General features: G+C 38.5%; 1 long non-coding RNA gene and 1 pseudogene across 1 annotated transcript; both read left to right on the top strand.

Moving 5' to 3' along the window:
• The window catches only part of LOC115426236 (threonine--tRNA ligase, cytoplasmic-like), a 21,125-nt pseudogene extending 1,337 nt beyond the window's left edge, over window positions 1–19,788 (top strand).
• On the top strand, window positions 16,649–17,914 carry LOC115425204 (uncharacterized). The gene is made up of 3 exons (XR_003936198.1): window positions 16,649–16,841; window positions 17,553–17,554; window positions 17,905–17,914. It is a non-coding gene; the product is annotated as an uncharacterized LOC115425204 (long non-coding RNA).
• Window positions 19,789–20,073: the final 285 nt, after the last annotated feature.

Genomic DNA, 20,073 nt, shown 5'->3' with positions numbered 1-20,073 from the left:
ATGCCAAATAAGCTACAATACGTGTGAGGGCGGGTTTGTTGTGCCTGGCACCACTTGTTATCTATGTAACAGTATATATCGGCTAAAATTTGCTTAGATCTTATTTATGCCTTTGTGCATAAGAAATCAATAGAAGTGAATCCCCAAAGGAACTTTGTTTGGTAATGCAAGTTTTGCAAATTTACAGGATTTCAGTTCTGTTGCAACATGTTGATGGTCATATGAACTATGTTTTCAGGTCAAAAATGTCCAGTTTTATCACAATTAATGCTGTATTTTCATGTCACAAATGGTCAAGTTACACTTTAACTGAATTTACCTGAAAAACAAATATTCTATTCTTTTAGATTCCCCAGTTTTTCTTACAAGATTATATACTACATATCACGTTTTATTTTTACAGGTTCAATATGGAGTATGGTGCTGATCCATCCTGCTTGTTACGCCAATACATACATTGAGAATGTCACACGTCACTTTTTAAATCAACAGTTTTCTATTAATAAGCATTTTTATGAAGAAATAACAATTCCATAATGTTATTTACTCTTTAGTATGATGAAAAGCTATACAATAATAATTTTGATCCTAGTTTTTGCACAGGGATCATTTGTGGAAACGGTGACATGGCTGCCGAGCATCAGTATGATGGGATCCGTACAACCATGTCACATCTGTCCACTGCCACATTTTGTGTTTTTGTGTCAGCTGTTATTGTTTTAGATCCACAATACTAACATTTATGATAAGAGAAGTAGCAATAGTAAGTATATAAGTTTATTACTAAGTACTGGTACTGACCAGAGCATCATGGGTAATGTCACGTCTGTCCACTGTCACGTCTGTCCACCAGCAAAAGTTTTCACATACACGTGCTATTCAAAATCCAATATTTCTAGAAATATAGCTTCCACTGTCAAATAATATCAGTAGTCTGTGCACAAATGCATTAGCATTATTCAACACAGTTCTCTGCATTTCTTACAACTTTTTTTTGACAAAATGGCCACTCATTTGACCCCCTAAGTAAATTTTAGCCAATATATATCTATGAACAATATTAACAGTATGTATTACCCATTAATAACAGTATGTTATCTATGTAAACAGTATGTATACCTATGAACCAAGTCTATATAAAAATAGAGCATTTGTTTTTGATAAATATTGCATTGTTTTTGCAGAATAAAAGATTATTACAGGATCATACCGTCGCAGGCTGCAGACACACTGACAGTTCAGTCAAATGTCAGATTCAGTTCATTAGGATTTGAATCTGTTGTAATACCGCTAACTTCTCGGTGGTGTTTGTGTTTTTTTTTCCTGTGTCTTTTGGGTTACAGTCTGATGTTCGATCACCGGCCTCGCTCCTGGAGGGAGTTGCCCCTCCGCATGGCCGACTTTGGCGTCCTCCACAGGAACGAGCTGTCTGGAGCTCTGACTGGACTCACCCGTGTCCGTCGCTTCCAGCAGGATGACGCTCACATCTTCTGCACTATGGACCAGGTTATGACCAGCACTGACGCACTGACATTAGGCATCTACACAGCATCAATAAAACATTTAGTCAGTTAACAATTCAACTGGAGATTTGGTTTTGGTTGTAAACGCTTATATTTTAAGGTTTTGATGAACCCTGAAAAACCCAAACATTCACCACTGACCTAAACCTTCTACTAATGTAAATGTTAAATCCTTGTTGATCCACTAAGCCCATTAATACATGTCAGTAATTGGTGTAAAATACAGTTTGTCATCTCTTCATGGTCATCAGATATGACCTATTTGGACGTTCAGAGGCTCCATAGTTACCGTGGGAACACCGTCATCTTCTACAACATTTGAGTTTGTTTCCATGACCTTAAAAGTCTGATACTGTTAAAAATCAGACAATTGTGATAATCAGATCTGACGCTTTTACATGCACTTCAGAAATGTGATCATCGTAAACCGTGGTTTAGACGCTCCAGTCTATTATCAGATTTCTTTCAGAGTTCGTATGTACATAGTTTTTGTAGAATTAACTTCTTGTTATTGTCTTCAACTCACGTCACAACTTCAGTTTTCTATGTTTTTCATAGTTTTTCCACATGTTCAGATGTAACAGAACTAATAAATCAGATTAACCTGTACATGCACTAAGACATGGAGTATTAGGGACAAATCCAGGTGTGTTAATCTGATTTATTATAATCAGATTACTGCTGTTATCTGATCAAACACATCAGTTATACTGTTTATGATCAATAATAATCTTATAGCTAAAGAAACTGGATAATGATGGGAGTATTAGTGTGAATGTGAATGGACTTAGTGATTCACCAATAAAACTCATGGAGTTGGATAAATGGCAGTGGATGGACACACTGGGTTTATGTACAATTGATGAGAAATTTGACTGAAAAGTCACTTTTTTCCAGTTTTGGCTAACTTCTGGCTGAAGGGATATTATAATTGTTTTGTCGTCTGTCCATTCAATGATATAATCACATTATCTGAAAAATGCATTGACATATCTGCACCACATTTATACTGTGGATGCATCTTGGCATGGAGCAGAGAAATATTAAAAACAGATGACCTTGACTCTACTTTTTCACGGTCAAATGGCCTTGTACAGTTCAAGGTTGTAATAGTTTTGGATTTTTTATTATAGTTTAGTCTTATTTAGTTATAACTTTTTTTTTCTCTAATTCAGTTGTTTTGATTAGTTTTTAGAGCAGGTTTGCTAGTTTTTATTAGTTTTGATTTTTTCTAAATGCTTAGTTTTAGTATTAGCTGTAGTTTTTTCATATCTTTTATCTTCCTCGCCATTGTATTCAAATAAATCCCAGACAGGACTCTGCTGCTTTCTCCCAACTTTAATCTCTATGTTGTCAGGTAGAGTGGGGACCAGAAGATAACTCTAAATGACAAGTGACGGATTGTGAAGTGCCATATGGTGCAACCAGCTGAAATTGCTCAAGCAAAATAAATCGATTTCATATCAGTCCGACATTGACAAAAACGAAAACGCTGGGAATTTTATCCATATTTTATATGTTTTAGTTTGTAAGCACACAATAGTTTCAGTTAGTTATCATTTTTTTCTTTTAACTATAGTTCTTATTTATTTCAGTTAACAAAAATGTTTTTTCTATTCTAGTTTTCGTCATTTCGTTGGATTTCGTTAACGATAATAACCTTGGTACAGTTATAATATATCTGAGTACTTTCAATATAAATGTGTATGTAATATGTTTTACACAAAGACAATCTAATCTGAATTATAAGGCAGTAACTTTCAACAGGATCTTACACTATATTTGGCCGAGGGGAATTAAAAGTGCGCAGCACGTTATGTTTTCTGTTTAGATGTAATAATTTTTGAGTTGAGTTGAGTTGCTTTATTTCCTCGACATAACAGAGCAGCTGTGTTTGGACATGCTAACACACTAAAAGCCTCTGCATTGACATAAATGCTGCTGCCACTACATTAAACACATCTATAACCACAACTAAAACAAAATGGACCATTAGTCGCACATGGGACGTAAACTGTGATGTTCGTCTCAGATCTCCATTTCCTTCTGTTTACATGCAAATGCCAAAACTGAAATCTCCATTTTGGCCAAAGGTTTTAGAAGCCATCGTTTTCGGTGGGCGTGGCCATCATTGTCGTGTAAACGATAGTAACAAATGCAAAGAAAAACCTCAGTTTTGCCAGATGCAGGCTACATGTAAATGAAGCCTCAGTCTCTGACCCGAATGACAATCTAGGTCCAAAGGCATTGGATGCACATTCAGGAACAGTCAGGAAACAAAGCTGCTGTAAAAACACCCTTTGCCTGGTCTGTTTTGTTCTAGTCTGGTCTGGTCTGGTCTGGTCTATTCTGTTCTGTTTTGGTCTGTTTTGGTCGGGTCTGTTCTGTTCTGTTCTGTTTTGGTCTGGTCTGGCCTGGTCTGTTCTGTTTTGTCTGGTCTGTCCTGGTCCGACTCTGGTCTATTGTGGTCTGCTTTGCTCTGGTCTGGTCTGTCCTGGTCTGCTTTGCTCTGGTCTCGTCAGTTCTGGTCTGTTCTGTTTTCTTCTGGTTCTGTTTCTGTAATCACATCTGGAGGATGACCCGACCCAGCTCCAACCATCCACCACTCAACAGCTCCATCTTCAAATGACATGTCTAATGGTCATTAAACGTGTTGTAATGTAACTGGTTGAAACCTGCACACATGCTGTAAGTAGCTCCAAAATATTGAAGGTACCACGTGAAGAAAATCCTTCAAAGTCAGTTCAACAGTGTAAAGACACAAACACAGGCTGCACACACATTGGGTTTTGTGAGCAGAATCCTTTAGCTGTGTTTAAATGAGTCCATCACAGCGGAGTATATCGGATGAGTTCAGCTGATGTCTGTCACACACTGAAGCCCGATGGCGCTTTTACCGAACAAAAGCACTGCCAGTATCGATGCACATAAAACAGAGCTCTGGAAGACGCAGGATATTTGTTAATTAATGAGTTTTAATGTAGTGACACAGTCAACCTGCAGCCAAGGTCCAACTGATGGGATTGTTCCTCTTGTCAGTAATGGCAGCGGAGTAGATGGTCAGTTATTTAACAGCACTTTGGACACATTATTTCACTGTCCACTCTTCATTTTCACTGCAGCTCCATCAAGTGCTTGGCAGGGATATGCTTTTATCTCATACCTTCATCATCAACGGCTGTTTCCATCAGTGGTTTTGCCCATTTTGAAATAGCATAAGTAAAGGTTGATGGGGGGGAGGTGACACCTGTTATTGCAAAAAAAAAAAAAAAAAAAAAAAAAAAAAAAAAAAACAGTTTTAAAGCTCACAGCTTGTGTTTAAAAATGAATGTAAGAGAGGATGAGATGAAGGTTAAGTAGGGGCTTAATGAACATGACTGAGAAGAAGAGGAGTGTGTTCCTGTCATCCTCCTTCATATTCCTCCTTCTAGTTCTTTCTCTGTTTCATACAGAACGGAAATTCACTGGAATCGTACAGAAATAAGTGGAAGCTGTTGGTGTTAAATGTCAGATACAAAACCAAGAACCAGGTTTATCTGACTGAGACAAACCAAGAATCTGACCTTTTCAATGATAACGTGTGTTGAGTAGACGGAATGGATGTAATGGAAGGAGTCATGTCTGGACCCATGGAGGAGGAGGGAGGAGGAGGAGGAGAGGAGCTTCTTCTTCTTCTGCTTCTCCTTCTGCTGCTGCTTCTTCTTCTTCTGCTTCTTCTTGTGGTTCTGCTGCTTCTGCTTCTTCCCCTTCTGCTGCTTCTTCTTCTGCTTCTTCTGCGCTGCTTCTTCCGGTTCTTCTGCTGCTGTTGCTTCTTCTTCTTCTTCTGCTTCTTCTGCTGCTGCTTCTCTTTCTGGTTCTTCTGCTGCTGCTGCTTCTTCTGCTTCTTCTTCTGGTTCTTCTGCTGCTGCTGCTGCTTCTTCTGCTTCCCCCTTCTGCTTTTAGCTTCTGTTGCTTTTCTCCTCCTCCTCCTCCTTCCTGTCATGTTGTATTTGCATTTTTCAGATATATAATTTGCACCATTCCAAAAGTTTTGTTCAGATCTTCTTGAATAGCGAAAACACATCTTGCTTCTCCATCTGTCTCAGAGGAGCTGTTTATTTCACTGATTAAATAATGCAAACATTAAAATCATGATACTTTATCTACAATAAGATGAGACGTTTATCTTCAAATTAAATGTATCTTCTGATTACATCATATAATTTAAATATTCATTAAAACTGAAAGGAACACAGATGAAATCAGTCATTACAGCAGATATTAAACTTGCAGCCGGCTCCAGACAGATGATTAGAGTTCTCTTCTATTTTTGTTGCGTACCCCAGATCGAGGAGGAGATCAAAAGGTTGCCTGAACTTCCTGCGGACCGTGTACGACGTGTTTGGTTTCAGCTTCAAACTCAACCTGTCCACCAGGCCAGAGAAGTTCCTGGGGGAGCCTGAAATCTGGGACCAAGCAGAGAGGTAACGACAATGTTGTTTGTTTGTTTGCTTCTATTGGTGAATGTGCACGATGCAGATATAATCCAGATGGAGACTCTGAAGCACCTCTGCCCCCTGCAAATAGAAGGAGTGTGACTTTCAGATAGAACCAGCATTTATATTGAAACAAATGAGTCTTATTCGCAGCGGAGAATGTGCTCAGTTCTCCAGAGAATCCACATCAGTGTGATCAGTCTTGCCTCGGCTGTCAGATCTAAATCACTCTCCATGGACTGACTCTACATTTAACATCCTGGTGACATCGTAGCTCTAGTTTCTTAAATGGTTGATGTTTAAAATGAGCTTAAACAAAGTAATGACAAGAGGAACCGAGCAATACACACATGAATATCACTCAGTTTAACTCGGTGTTTTACAGCATCACATCAAAGCCACAAGGGTCTGATCTCTCTAGGGTCCCTTTACATTTAACTGATGGATTTGTGCAATCAATTTGAAGTGACAGATGAGAAAAAAAATGCAACAAGTTTATGGGGTTTGTTTTACAAGCAGCACAAATGTGTGAAACAGGCTTTTTTTTTTTTTTTAGCCCAACAAACCTTTAATAGCTCCTTCTAAATGGTTGAAAAGATGGATTCAGACACAGCAGGCAAACTTTTTTTTATATTACTATTACTTATTATTTATTACCTCACCCGCCAAAGGGGAGGCAAGGGGTACTGTTATTGGTTTGGTTTGTTTAACACTTTAGCAGTAAAACTATTGGTTCAATTCATATCAAATTTGGGTTTATAGATTGCCAGTGACCCAGAATAGATAAGATTACATTTTGGGAAAGTAGGTCAAAGTTCAAATTTTTAATGAATTTTTAAAATCTTTTTTCCCATTTGCTTATAATGGGTGAAATTTCATGTCTGTAAAAACATACATTTTGTTTCAATTTACATCAAACTTGGCACATGTATAGAGGCGATTGATATGCGACACGCATACACATGCTGACATAAATTGGATCGATGCCAAAATAAGCTATAATATGTGCGAGAGGAGGGGTTTGTTGTGCCTGGCACCACTTGTCTCCTTTTTAATATCAACCACAGTAGCTGCTTAGCTACTGTTGAGTATATTTTTCCATATTGTTTTCAACCATTATCTGCCCCATATTGAGGCACTTATTGAACCAATGATCACCCTGGTACTTTATCAGCCAACGTAGGTATCGGCTTCTAAAATGTGTTTTGTATGTAGGGGTGGCCATGGCTCAGGATGTAAAGCAGTCGTCCAATAACTGAAGGGTTGACGGTTCGAATCTGTCCTAGTCAGTCCGTGGTGTCCTTGGGGAAGACACTTCACCCTCCTTGCTCCAGTGCCACTTACATGTATGACTCATGTGTATAAATGCATATGAATGTTTGGTGGTGTGGGCTACACCATGTAGAGTGTGAGTGTCCAAAAAAAGCGCTATAGGAATCGAATCAAAGATAATGTGATAAGGACTGAGAGACTAACATAGGAACTATTTTGATGTTTATAATGAAAATTTCTCTGTGAAGGGGGATAGAAAACAAAATAAGAAACCAAAACTAACAATGGTATCGGCATAATGACAGTGCATCCCTACGCACATTTATAAAACTGGTCTTGACAATAGATCATAGTTCTTTCTGTTTTTTTCTTTCAAAAAACACTTTAAAGACTAAGTGGTTTTTAGGTCTATATATGACCATGCCATGAGAATAAAGGCATTTAAATGCTTAAAGAGAGTGCCTTGGAGTTTTCTTCCTGTTTGTCATGTTTCTTTTTTGAGTTTAAAACAGTCACTGAAGAAGTAATCAGTACAAACTGACTTGAATTCACTCACTGTCCTTTAAAGACTAATGTTGAAGTGAATATTAGTGATGTGGGAATGTTTGGAGTGCTGACAGTCTGAACACAGGCAGCTTTTTTCTTGTTTTATTGATGTTAGTTAAACAGAACTTTATGTTATGAAAAGTAGGTGTATTTTTGATGCTTTGGGTGAAAACATAAAACTAGTGTGGATAACATAAGGTCAATCGTATTATAATAAATAGGTTTATTTTTATCTTAAATCAGCCCGTTTCCTAGAAGGAGAAGAGTCTCTTATAAAAAGATGAAATACCAATAAGTAAAATGAGCAGGGTAAAATGAAAAGACTCCTTAATGTTGTCTTTTGTTGTTGAAATTAATGATTTTTTTTTTTTTCTTAATAACCCTGTTGGTGTCTGTCGTTGCTTCATATTCTGTTGTCTGATCTTCATTTTCCCTTCATTTTCAAAGCGCCTGTTGGAACAAGAACATCACTGATAATTATGTTATTTTTAACATGTTTAATTATGAGTCACTTGAAGAGAAATAGGAACTGTTTGAATATAATAAGGTCTCTGCTGAGGACAGTAAAGACCGCTGCTTATTCCAGTCTCTTATTTAGCTTAGTCCAGGATGTCAAACTCATGTTAGTTCAGGTTCCACATTCAGCCCAGTATGAGCTAAAACAGGTCATATCAGTCACGTAAGAACAGTGAAAAAAAGTACAAATACATCATAAAAATGTATTTACATCTACAAAGTTTCATTAAAAATGTGAATAACTTGAACAACCTGAAATTTCTTAAGAAACATATGTGTAGTTTTAACAATATTCTGTTTCGGTTTATCATTTACCCGTACATTATAACTTACAGATCACAGTGGATCTACAAATGCACAAAACATTTAATAACAGGCAAATATTGGTGCAATTATATGATTATATTAAGACACTTCAGGTTCGTGTCATTTTCATTTTTAAAGAAACATTGTAGACGTAAACATTTTTATATAGTTTTACTTTTTTTTTTTTAACACTATAACAAAGAAAATTAGTATTTGTCATTATTTACAGATTATTCTGATAGTATTTTACTGGTCTGATCCACTTTAGATCATACTGGTCTGAATGTGGAACCTGAACTAACATGAGTTTGATATCATTGACTGTTCTCTCTTCATTGTAATTTTTGCATTTCATAAATCTATCCAAGGGCTGGATTAGACCCTTTAGCGGGCCGGTTTGGCCTGCGGGCCATATGTTTCACACCTGTGGCTTGGTCACAGTCATCGCATTAGTACTTGTATCCGACAACTGGCAAATAATATACAGAATTAGAAACAACATGACAAATGAGGTGGACTTGTTTTCCGCAGTTGGACTTGTTTCCGCAGTTGGACTTGTTTCAGCAGTTGGACTTGACCTTGGTGCTGAGTATTAGATTAATCTGCATCCACAAAGGTGGAAAATTATAAGCAGACAAAAGAATGAAAAAGAATGAATTGTAAACAGGATAGTTACTGGAACAGAACAGTATGTTTCCTTCACCTCATTAACTCACCAGAAAGCATAACATATTGAGACCTGGACATTTGTCAGTTCAGTGATTAGTTCAAGACAAATGTCCCTGTGTCCCCATCGATCACATATTTACAATGTGATAAAACAGTCACAGATGTGTTTGTTTTAACAGCAACTGGAGAACACCTGAACGACTTTGGGAGAAGTGGGTTCTTAACCCAGGTGACGGAGCGTTCTACGGACCAAAGGTAAACCACTGCAGGCGCTGCTTTACCTCCACTGTCCAGCAGGGGGATGGCTGCAGCCTCATCCTGTTCTGTCCTTTATCCACAGATCGACATTCAGATCAAGGGACGCTATCGGTCGATATCATCAGTGCGCAACCATTCAGCTGGATTTCCAACTGCCAATCCGCTTCAATCTCACCTTTGTCAGGTAACTGTCCTCCTCTGTCTTTAAACAGGATGTTGTCCTCAATCAAGCACTGTTATTTATATTGCACCACATATACCACTACGTCTTAACAAGTCAGATATATTGGGGGGGGGGCATGATGCACAGCAAATGGAACTATAACTGTTAAAAACTAGAACTGCTGTTACTTCAAATTTGTGAAGAGTCTGTTCACAAAGTCTGTTCATAAAGAAGAGTGGAAGTCTCTCAGTGTCAAAGAACATCTGAAAAAGGCCTGCACAGATGACCGTCACCATGAAGAGGTGACGCTCCCACCTGATATGCCACCAACTTGACATGAGCCCACTGAGGCGGACTGAGGTAGAGAAAGTCATGCCACGAACAAGGGCCGCATCAGCCCAGGGCCCACCAGAGTACCATACAGGCTTGGACTAAACTGCACCAGACGTCCTGCCGTTTCCTCTGAGGCTGATGAGAGTTGTGTGGGAAAAGGAGGAGATACCAACATCCTGCCGACAAGCCGGAGGGATCCTTATCCTTATCCTCATCTGAGATCGGCCACTTCCGCCAAATCAGCCGTCTGAACATCAAAGGAAAAATCCTCTTCAGCATGGTCGCTCAAAGGCCGTAGGATACCTGCAAAAGAACCAGCTGATTGACCACATCAGTCCAGAAAGCAGCATCTAAGGTTCTCCAGTTGCGTGAAACACTCCAGTGTCATCTGCCACCAGATTCAGGTCACCAAGGAGGGATCAGACTTTCATGTGGTTTTCCTGGATCTTGCGCACGGCCTTTGGGCTCAGTTCCTCACAACCTGCTATGGACAGCCTTTGACTTCTTCAGGGTCCTCAGCAGCTCTCATAACCCTTGTCAAGGCCTGCTTCCAGACAATCCAGCTCTGCTTGACAACGGCAGAATACACCACAGCATGGCAACTCCTGGAAGAGGGAATCATGGCCAGCCACTTTCTCCAGGCTTGTCTTCACCATGGCCATGGGGGTGATCATTCGGGGCATCTCATTGGGTGGTTGGAGAGCTGGGAATAAGACCTGGATCGAGGCTGCCGCCTGTCATAGCCTACATGGATGACCTCACAACAACCAAGGCCTACACTGTGCGACTGCGTGCATCAGCTGCAGCGAAACATCGAGCTGGCTCACATGAAGCTCAAGCCAAGCAAGTCCAGAAGCCTTTCCATCATTAAGGGGATACTGTCAGACCATCACTTTCACACTGGTGATGAGAGTATTCCAACTGTCTCAAAGAAGCCTGTGAAGAGCCGAGGTCCATGGTATGATGCTTCCCTCAAAGACAAAGAGCAAGTAGATCAGCTCAGGAAGGAGGTAACCAGCAGCCTAGAGAACATGAACAGAACCCTGCTTCCTGGTAAGCTGAAGCTCTGGTGCATGCAGGTCAGACTTTCTCCATGCCTCATGTTGTCACTAACCCAGTATGAAGTTCCAGTCTGTAAGGTGGGTGCAGCACGGGAGAGGTGGTCTTGGTCTTAGGAGCAGCACACCAGCCTGGAACAAGGCCTGTCTGTGCCATAGACGCAAGCTTGTGGGGCAGGAAGTACAAACGGCAAGAGGAGCAGACAGGTGCGCAAAGCCATTGCACACATGAAGCAAGGGCAGTGGGTAACGTGGAAGGATGGGAAAAGAGAAAGATTTCATGGCATCAGCCATAGGATATGGAAGCATTCAGCGCAAGCTTCACCATCAAGGCCACCTATGATATCCTACCATTTCCCAAGAATATCAGCCTATGGTATGGTGAAGACCCCACAATGCTCACATCTGCCCATCTCCACTACACTCACACACATGCTAGTGGACTGCAAAACCAGCCTCACCTAAGGCCGGTACACCTGAAGGCACAACCAGTGTCTAGCAGTAGTGCTGGAAACCACGACGGATGAGCGTCAACGCCCTCCACCCAAAAAGGGGAGTCAGTGGCTGTGGATGAATAGAAGTGAGTAGACTGTATCTAGGGGTGAACCTGGGATGCTGGGATTCACTGCTGTACCCTCTGGAGGTGTCATGGGCCTATCAGGGAAACACCGAAGGAAGGCGTCCACTTGAGAACCCAGTGGACGCCCTCACTGTCTTGATTCTCCCACAGTGTCCTTGGTGGTGTCTCAAGTATGCAAGGAAGGGATATTACATCTAGTCCTACACATCAGACCAATAAGTAGTACAAATACCCATAACTGTTAATACTACTACTCCAAATACAAGTACTTTTTGTATTTCCTGTCTTGTCTTCAGTTCTATGTGTGATGGTGTTATGAAGTACTGAGTTCTTTTTTTTTTTTTTTTTGCGATCAAATTTTTATTTTAATTTTCCATTTAAACAATTAAATCGAACAGAGGTATTTCAGGTTATACAACATTACTGGAATGGATTCTCAGAGCAAGAATACCAACAGTGAGCAAAAGACATAAGAACGTGTCATGAGATACCAAAGAACACAGTGACAGTATAAAGATAAAAAGAAAAAGTAAGGTTAATTACACACACAAAAATAAAAATGCATACATAACCTACAAGAATACACACAAAATACGCAAAACATACGGACACACAACGTATATAGACAAGACAGAAAAGTACTGAGTTCTTGATTTTGTCCCACAAGAGCTGAATTTCAACAAAGACAAATGTCATCACTGTAATGACAGGATTTAAATGTAGCTAGAAATAATTCCCAAATACTAAAAGTAAGGGTTAAAATAACACTGGATGACCTAGGCTGCGCTAAGTCTGCAGTATGTTTATGAGCACTTGAGCTTGATGGTATCACATGTACATCTTGTTCACGTGGACTAGACGTGGCTCTGATGGTGGAGAAACACTAACGATTAAAACACTGAAATGTGCAGGTTCAGGAAATCAGTGACTGAATACAACATGTTCAGTATTACATGACTGCAGAGGTTACAGGAGTTCATAGACACTCTTCTTTTAATTCTGTATTTGTAACAGAAATGTTTTTAAGATTACATTAATTCTAGGGTGTTTTTTCTGATATCCTCATGTTAAAATGCCACGTTATCCACATTTTAAAGGTGATATTTAAAAAAAAAAAAGTTCAAAACTAAATCCAGACGGTCTTAAAGGCTAAAGATACAAAAGGCACAGCAAAAGATTTGAACATGTTCAAAGCAAGAAGATGGAGACAAGAATCCAAGGTGTCAAATAAATCAAAAAAAGAAGAATGATAAAAAGAGAAAGAAAGCAGTAAAAGACATGACACAAATAAAAGCAATAAAAGAATAAAAGCAATAAAAAGGTGACATCACATAATAAAAGCAAATAAAAGGCAATAAAATAAAGGATAAAAAGAATAATAAAGGCTGACATCACATAAGTCTATAAAAATGGGTTTGAAGAAGTGATTTAAACACACAGTATCAAACATTTCCACAAGAAAATGTCTAAATGAACCAGGCCTATGTTTTATATATTGGTGTTGACTTGTGCACTTAAATTATATCAAAGACCTTTTAACCACAGAATTATAATGATGACACACAACAATATTTTACACTTATTCATGTGTATTTCTTTAATTGTCATATTGATAATATTTGTCCAGTGTATATTGTACAAATTGCTTGTTCTATTTGTGTTTTAATAGAATGTTTTAATATGTATATTTAGGTATTCATATATATATTTAGAGCTATATATACAGTATATGGATGGATGGATGGATGGATAATTTCTTCTCTGATACTTTTTCTTATACTTGCATGGACCAGCTCTAACACACTTTTCCTTTGGGATTACTGAAGTATTGTGAATCCGACTGTTACCAAAACTGATGAGATTTCATATCAGGAGCAGTTTCCAGTGTCACTATGGTAACTGTATCCGTCCTCTGTGTTGTAGCCACGACGGAGACGACAAGAAGCGTCCTGTGATCATCCACAGAGCCATCCTGGGGTCAGTGGAGAGGATGATCGCCATCCTGACCGAAAACTACGGAGGCAAAATGGTTAGTATGGCTTTGTTCAGGATAGATGTGTGTGTGTGTGTGTGTGTGTGTCTGTGTGTAAGTGTGTGTGTCTGTGTGTGCATCTGGAGTCAATATTTACACAGGTTTCCTACAGAATGTGCCCGACCTGCTCTTTCTGATTCTAAACACATGTTTTGTGTTCCAGGCCTCTGTGGTTGTCCCCTCGCCAAGTCATGGTGGTACCAGTGGGACCAACCTGTGACGAGTATGCCCACAAGGTAACGCCCACTTCAGCTGATCCTTTACCTCTGCTTCATAGTATCAGATGGACACGAAATACATGTGGTCCTGATGTGGGTAGAAAGTCCCATCTAATGTTGGAATTTTTAATCACATTTGTAACCATGGTTACAGACGTGGAATTTGGACGAGAGCTGTTTTACATCAGTTTCCACAAGACAGTCGTCCAGTACATCTGTTCTCAGATCAGCTGCTCAGGTTACACATCATGTCAAATCCTTAGGGCTTTTACACATTGGAGGCATTTTTTCATGGGATTTATTCACGTGTCATTTTTGAACCGCTGTTAATGTCACGCAGAACACAAATACAGGGTGACGCAAAAAAACGGGAACTTTTTAACAATCCACTAAAACCAGGTGTGATGGAAGAAAAATATTTTATTCATAGTAATTGAAACCTTAAACATGCCATTTAAGAAACAATGATGGAATTTTCATTTTTTAAAAAGTTACTTCCTGTAGATGGCGTCCTCCTGTACGAATGCATTCTTGAAATCTGCTGTTGAGATTCCTCATTGACCGCTGCAACATCTCAGCTGGGATACTGTGAATTTCATCCTGAATTCTCTGTTTAACTCATCCAGAGTTCTTGGTCGAGTCGTGTACACTTTACTCTTGAGATAGCCCCACAAGAAAAAAATCACAAACAGACAAATCTGGCGATCTAGGGGGCCAGGGAACGTTACCGAATCTTGAGATCACACAGTTACCGAACAATTCTCGCACAGCCGCCAATGGTTACTAAAATGGGGGTGTGTTTACTTGCTCAAGGTCACTGTCTCGCAGTGCTGCCACTTGCTCATGTCTGCCAATACGCACTTCAAAAATTCCCATTTTTTTGGGTCCCCTGTAATTTTTAAAAAATGAAAATTCCATCATTGTTTCTTAAATGGCATGTTTTAAGGTTTCAATTAGTATGAATAAAATATTTTTCTTCCATCACTCTTGGTTTTATTGGATTGTTAAAAAGTTCCTGTTTTTTTGTGTCACCCTGTATTACCCAACAAAGAGGTGGAGCTGAGTTTTCTGAGTCTAGCACCTCCAATAAACCATTCACACTGGAAAACACACACACACACACGTGACAACAATGATGGATGGAGCCATGGACGTGTATGAAATGAAAAAGGACACAAATGGAAAAACAGTGAGGTGGACACATGAGGCTCAGAATGATGTGGAATCCCTTCTTGTTTCTGCAGAATGAACTGATCCAGTGTATATTTCAACTGTCACTGATGCTTATTTGTCTCCCTGACTATGGGATGTGTTCGTTCATACGTGTTGAGGCTTTCATAGTTTAATCACCGTCCAGTTTATTCATGTTATTTAAACAAAATGATGATGATGGTTGGTGCTCAATTGGATTCTTAGTGATAAATCAGTGTTCATGAAGTTTAATCGTGTGTGTGTGAGCCTAAAATGCACATCCACATATAAAAGGTCCCAATGCTGTTGTAAAAGTACATAAACATGTCCATAAACATGTCCATAAACATGTCCCATAAACATGTCTATAAACATGTCCACCGATGCCTCGTCCACAGCAGCTCATGGTCTGGTTAAAATGGGAGGGGGCGTGGTTAATGGGGCAAAACAAAGCTGAGATTAGGTGAGTCTCATTAAGATACTATGAATATTACTGTCTAAGAACCCTGAAACTAACAACCCATGGGTCATTAGCTTATATTAGCTCATTAGCGCTCACCTTGACAGTGAAGAGTTTGTGTTCACCTACTAAGCAGCTTTGTAAACTCATTCAGATTAAAGACACACACACTCGTCTGTAATGGTGTGTGTTTTCAGGGTGTGAAATACTGCAGCTGGTGTCTAAACGCTGCCGTGTGAACATATGTTTGTCGTCTTCTGAGAGGTCGTCCAGATATTTGCGGATATAAATGAACCCTAAATCAACTCATGTAGAGTCACAATAACAACTGGTGCCAGGCACAACAAACCCCGCCCCTTGCACGTATTGTAACTTATTTTGGCATCGATCCAGCTGATGTCATCATGTCTGTGTGTGTGCATAGACATAGACAGTATAGACACATTTCACCCATTATAAGGAACTGGGGAAAAAAAAAAGATTTGAAAAATTCTTTAAAAAATTGAACTTTGTCCCACTTTCCCAAAATATAATCACATTATTCTGGGTCACTGGCAATCTATAAACCCAATGTGGAAGGAATCAGGGTTGTATAATATTCAGAATTAAATTGAGAATGACCCCTAGATTCCAATTCAGTTCTTGAATTTGAATTGAAATTGCAAACAGGACGCTAAATTGTAATTCAAATTGCAGGAAGTAGAATTGGAATTCCATGAAATTCAAAGAAATTCATGAAATACAATTAAAGTGTATTTAACAATGAAGCTTTACTGTATATATTACATATGATTACAGCATGAACTTCATACAGATATTATTGTATGGACTTTATCGACCCAATACTTTTTTTATATTAAACAGGCCTTTTTTTTTTTTTACCACAATTTAACATTGAAAACATACTCTGTTATATACAGCATATATATATATATATATATATATATATATATATATATATATATATATATATATATATATATTTCAAATTGTGGTAAATGATAGGACAGCACTTCATTTCCTCTGCACCCATTCAGAGGATATTTAGTGTTGCAGGTCACATATTCAGACCAGAAGGACGCCACATCAGTGACAAAACATTAGAGGAACAGCTGACCATTAAATGTAACAGGGTTACCCTATAAAGTACTTTAATAAATGATAATTGCATTTACCAAAACATTGTTTCATTTGATTACTTCGAAATGAAGATATTGCTAATTACTCAACATTAAGGGAATGTCTGTGTACTGTTAGTGTCTGTACTTCCATTTGGAAGAAAAATGTTCAAAGTATCACATTCTCACTGATATGTGATGAGGATGAATTTCTCTGAATTGCAATGAATTCAATTCCACTTCCTGTAATTCCAATTCAACATCCTGTAGGGGGGGAGTCAATTCAAATTAATTTATTGAATTGAATTAAATTCTGAATTTTGTACAACCCCGGTATAAATTCAACCAAAAGTTTTGCTGCTTAAATGTAAACAAACAAAGAAACAAGCTGAACCAAAATCAACACCCCCTGCCTCCCCTTTGGGGGGCGGGGTAAAACTAAGGAAATGACATTTTTCATCTAAATGCCTCATATGTGTCTTTGAGTCAGTTATTTATCTGTGGTCTTTCGACTTTCCCTCCACTATTAAGGAGAGTGCTGTTGCCATAGTAACAGGTCATTACTTTTGAAACATGTATGTTAACTACATCCATCTCCACCCATCAGTGAACAAAAGCCTGGATTTGACACAATCCACAACTGTTAGTTTTCCAGATTTGGTCTGCAGGGATTCTATTATGGGATGGTTTTAGGGATGTAACAATATGAAAATTTCATATCATGGTTATTGTGACCAAAATTATCACGGTTATCATTATTATTGTGGTATTGTTGAAATTGTACTCAGAATGTTCAAAAAGTACTAATACACACACTGAAATAATTTAACCAAGTTGTATTTTGAAAAAAAAAAACAAAAAAAAACAAAGCAAAAAAAAAACCAAATAAAATAATTGGTACAATGTACCTTCTGTTGCAGAAACATTCAAATATTAACCCTTAGTGGTCTGAGCCTAATTTGTCTGTTTTTCAGTCCTTTTGATTTTGCCTTTATATATTATATAAACAAATGTTTACTATAGCCATGTTTAGTATCTTTTTTTTCTGCACAACTTCATTTATATCATCTGTCGGTTATTGTTTTCACTTTATCCTACTATATCAACACAAAAGGACAAAAAACACAAAAAAATGTTTAAATCCGATTTGAAAACTGTATGTAATTATTGCATAAATAACACAAAGATGCTTAATGAACCTTTTCAAAGACTTTAAAAGTGAATATTCGTTCCAAATATTAGGTATAGAAAATTGAAATTGTAATCAATTAAAACTATACTCAGATATTTGACATAAAAGCAGATCTTTACGTAGGTGTTTTCCTCCTGAAGAACGTGGTAATCAAACACGGTTATCATGATAATTAGAATTTAAACGGTAATACTAACCGTCTGCAATTTTACCACGGTTTATCGTTATACCGGTAATCGTTACATCCCTAGATTGTTGTACCTGTTTTTCAGAGTGTGTCCCTCCACAGACCTTTCATGGTCATGGTCGTCTACGGGCTGATGGGACATGGATGATCTGTCAGATTAGTGCGGTACATTTGGATCCTAAACCTACTGGATTCATTTGTCCATCATTTCAATTCAAATATCATTAATGACTGATCTCTCATCTACTCAGTGTCTAGACCTAATTATGGGATGTTTGTGTGGTTCCCGTGGTAGGTCCAGCAGCAGTTCCACCTCAGCGGCTTCATGAGCGACGTGGACGTGGACGCCGGCTGCACCCTCAACAAAAAGATCCGGAACGCCCAGTTGTCCCAGTACAACTTCATCCTGGGTGGGTTGGACTCCGTCGTCCTCTTCATCTGCTCCTCGCTGTCCGTCTACATCAGGGGTGTCAGACTCAGTTTAGTTCAGGGGCCACATTCAGCCTAATATGATACAAACTGAACTGGGCCGGACCAGTAAAATAATACAAATAACAGGATAAGAACTTATAATAATGTCAACGCCAAAGTTTTCTGTATGTTTTTGAGTGAAAAAAGTAAAATTATGTAATGAGAATGTTTACTTCTGCGAACTGTACTTGAGCATAACATGAACAAATATGAACAACCTGAAAGTGTTATGAAAAATAAGTGCAATATTAACAATATTATGCCTTAATTTATCATTTATACATGTGCATCACAACTTTCAGATCACAGTGGATCTACAAACACACACAAAAAAAAAAAAAAAAATTAATAACAGGCAGAATATTGTTAAAATTCCACATTTCAGACATTTTTGTAAAAGGCCAGTCTGTAAATGTAACCATTTTTGTGTAATTTAATATTTTTTTACACTAAAACAAAGGGGAATATTTGCAGTTTTCATTATTTATAGGTTATTATGTTAGTATTTTACTGGTCATATCCACTTTAGATTGAATTGACCTAAAATGATTTTAACACCATTGAGTGTTAATATCTTTGGTGTCATTTTTGCATTTTTACAAATTCATCCCAGGGGCCGGATTGGACCCTTTAGCGGGCCGGTTTTGACCCCCAGGCCGCATGTTTGACACCTGCGGTCTACATATTGATCTTTTTTTTTTTTTTTTCCTTCCATGTTTTTCACTCTGAACAGTGGTGGGAGAGAAGGAGAAGACCAGTAACACCGTCAACGTCCGCACCCGGGACAACAAAGTCCACGGCGAGCGCAGCGTGGACGAGTGCATCCAGCGTCTGAAGGAGCTCAAGACGTCCAGAAATGGCAACGCAGAGGAGGACTTCTGAGACGCCAGCAGTACCGCCGACATCCAAAGGGTTCAAACTGTTTCCATGAAGGACAAACGTGCTTTCACATGTTGGTTCAGACAATAATGCAATAATGAAGCCTTATCAGGTGTCTTCTGTGGTCTCTGTCCATCAGTTCATTTAAGTGTAATCGAAGCCTTTGTGAATCTGCTGCGTCAATATTACAAATGGAATGGAACGTCTCTAGACCTTCACATACAATGAAGTTTCAGCTAATGGGTCACAGTTTGGATCATCGTCTCAACTCTTTCTATTGGTTTTTCATGTCTTCAGGGAATTGTACAAGTTACAATTTTGATAATTAAACTTCTATTCTTAGTTCTTGTGTCCTGCTTTTTTTTTTTTTTTAATCACATACTGTGTGTTTTGTGCATTGATGCCATATTTGTACTTTTGTTTCTAGATTTACCAACTTTTCAGACCCAAGCTACTTTTTTTAAAAAGCACCTAGAACAGTGTTTTTCAAACTTGGGGTCCGGACCCCATGTGGGGTCGCCTGAAATTTCTAGTAATTGATAAAAATAAACAGTTATTAATAAAAAATATATGGTGAGTTGACAGAGACAATCCCAATCCATAACAGACATGACAAACTGTGAGTC

The sequence above is a fragment of the Sphaeramia orbicularis genome, chromosome 9 (assembly GCF_902148855.1).
Source record: "Sphaeramia orbicularis chromosome 9, fSphaOr1.1, whole genome shotgun sequence".
Lineage (NCBI taxonomy): Eukaryota > Metazoa > Chordata > Actinopteri > Kurtiformes > Apogonidae > Sphaeramia > Sphaeramia orbicularis.
The sequence above is the reverse complement of the archived record's forward strand: the minus strand, read 5'-3'. Positions and strand labels throughout refer to the sequence as shown.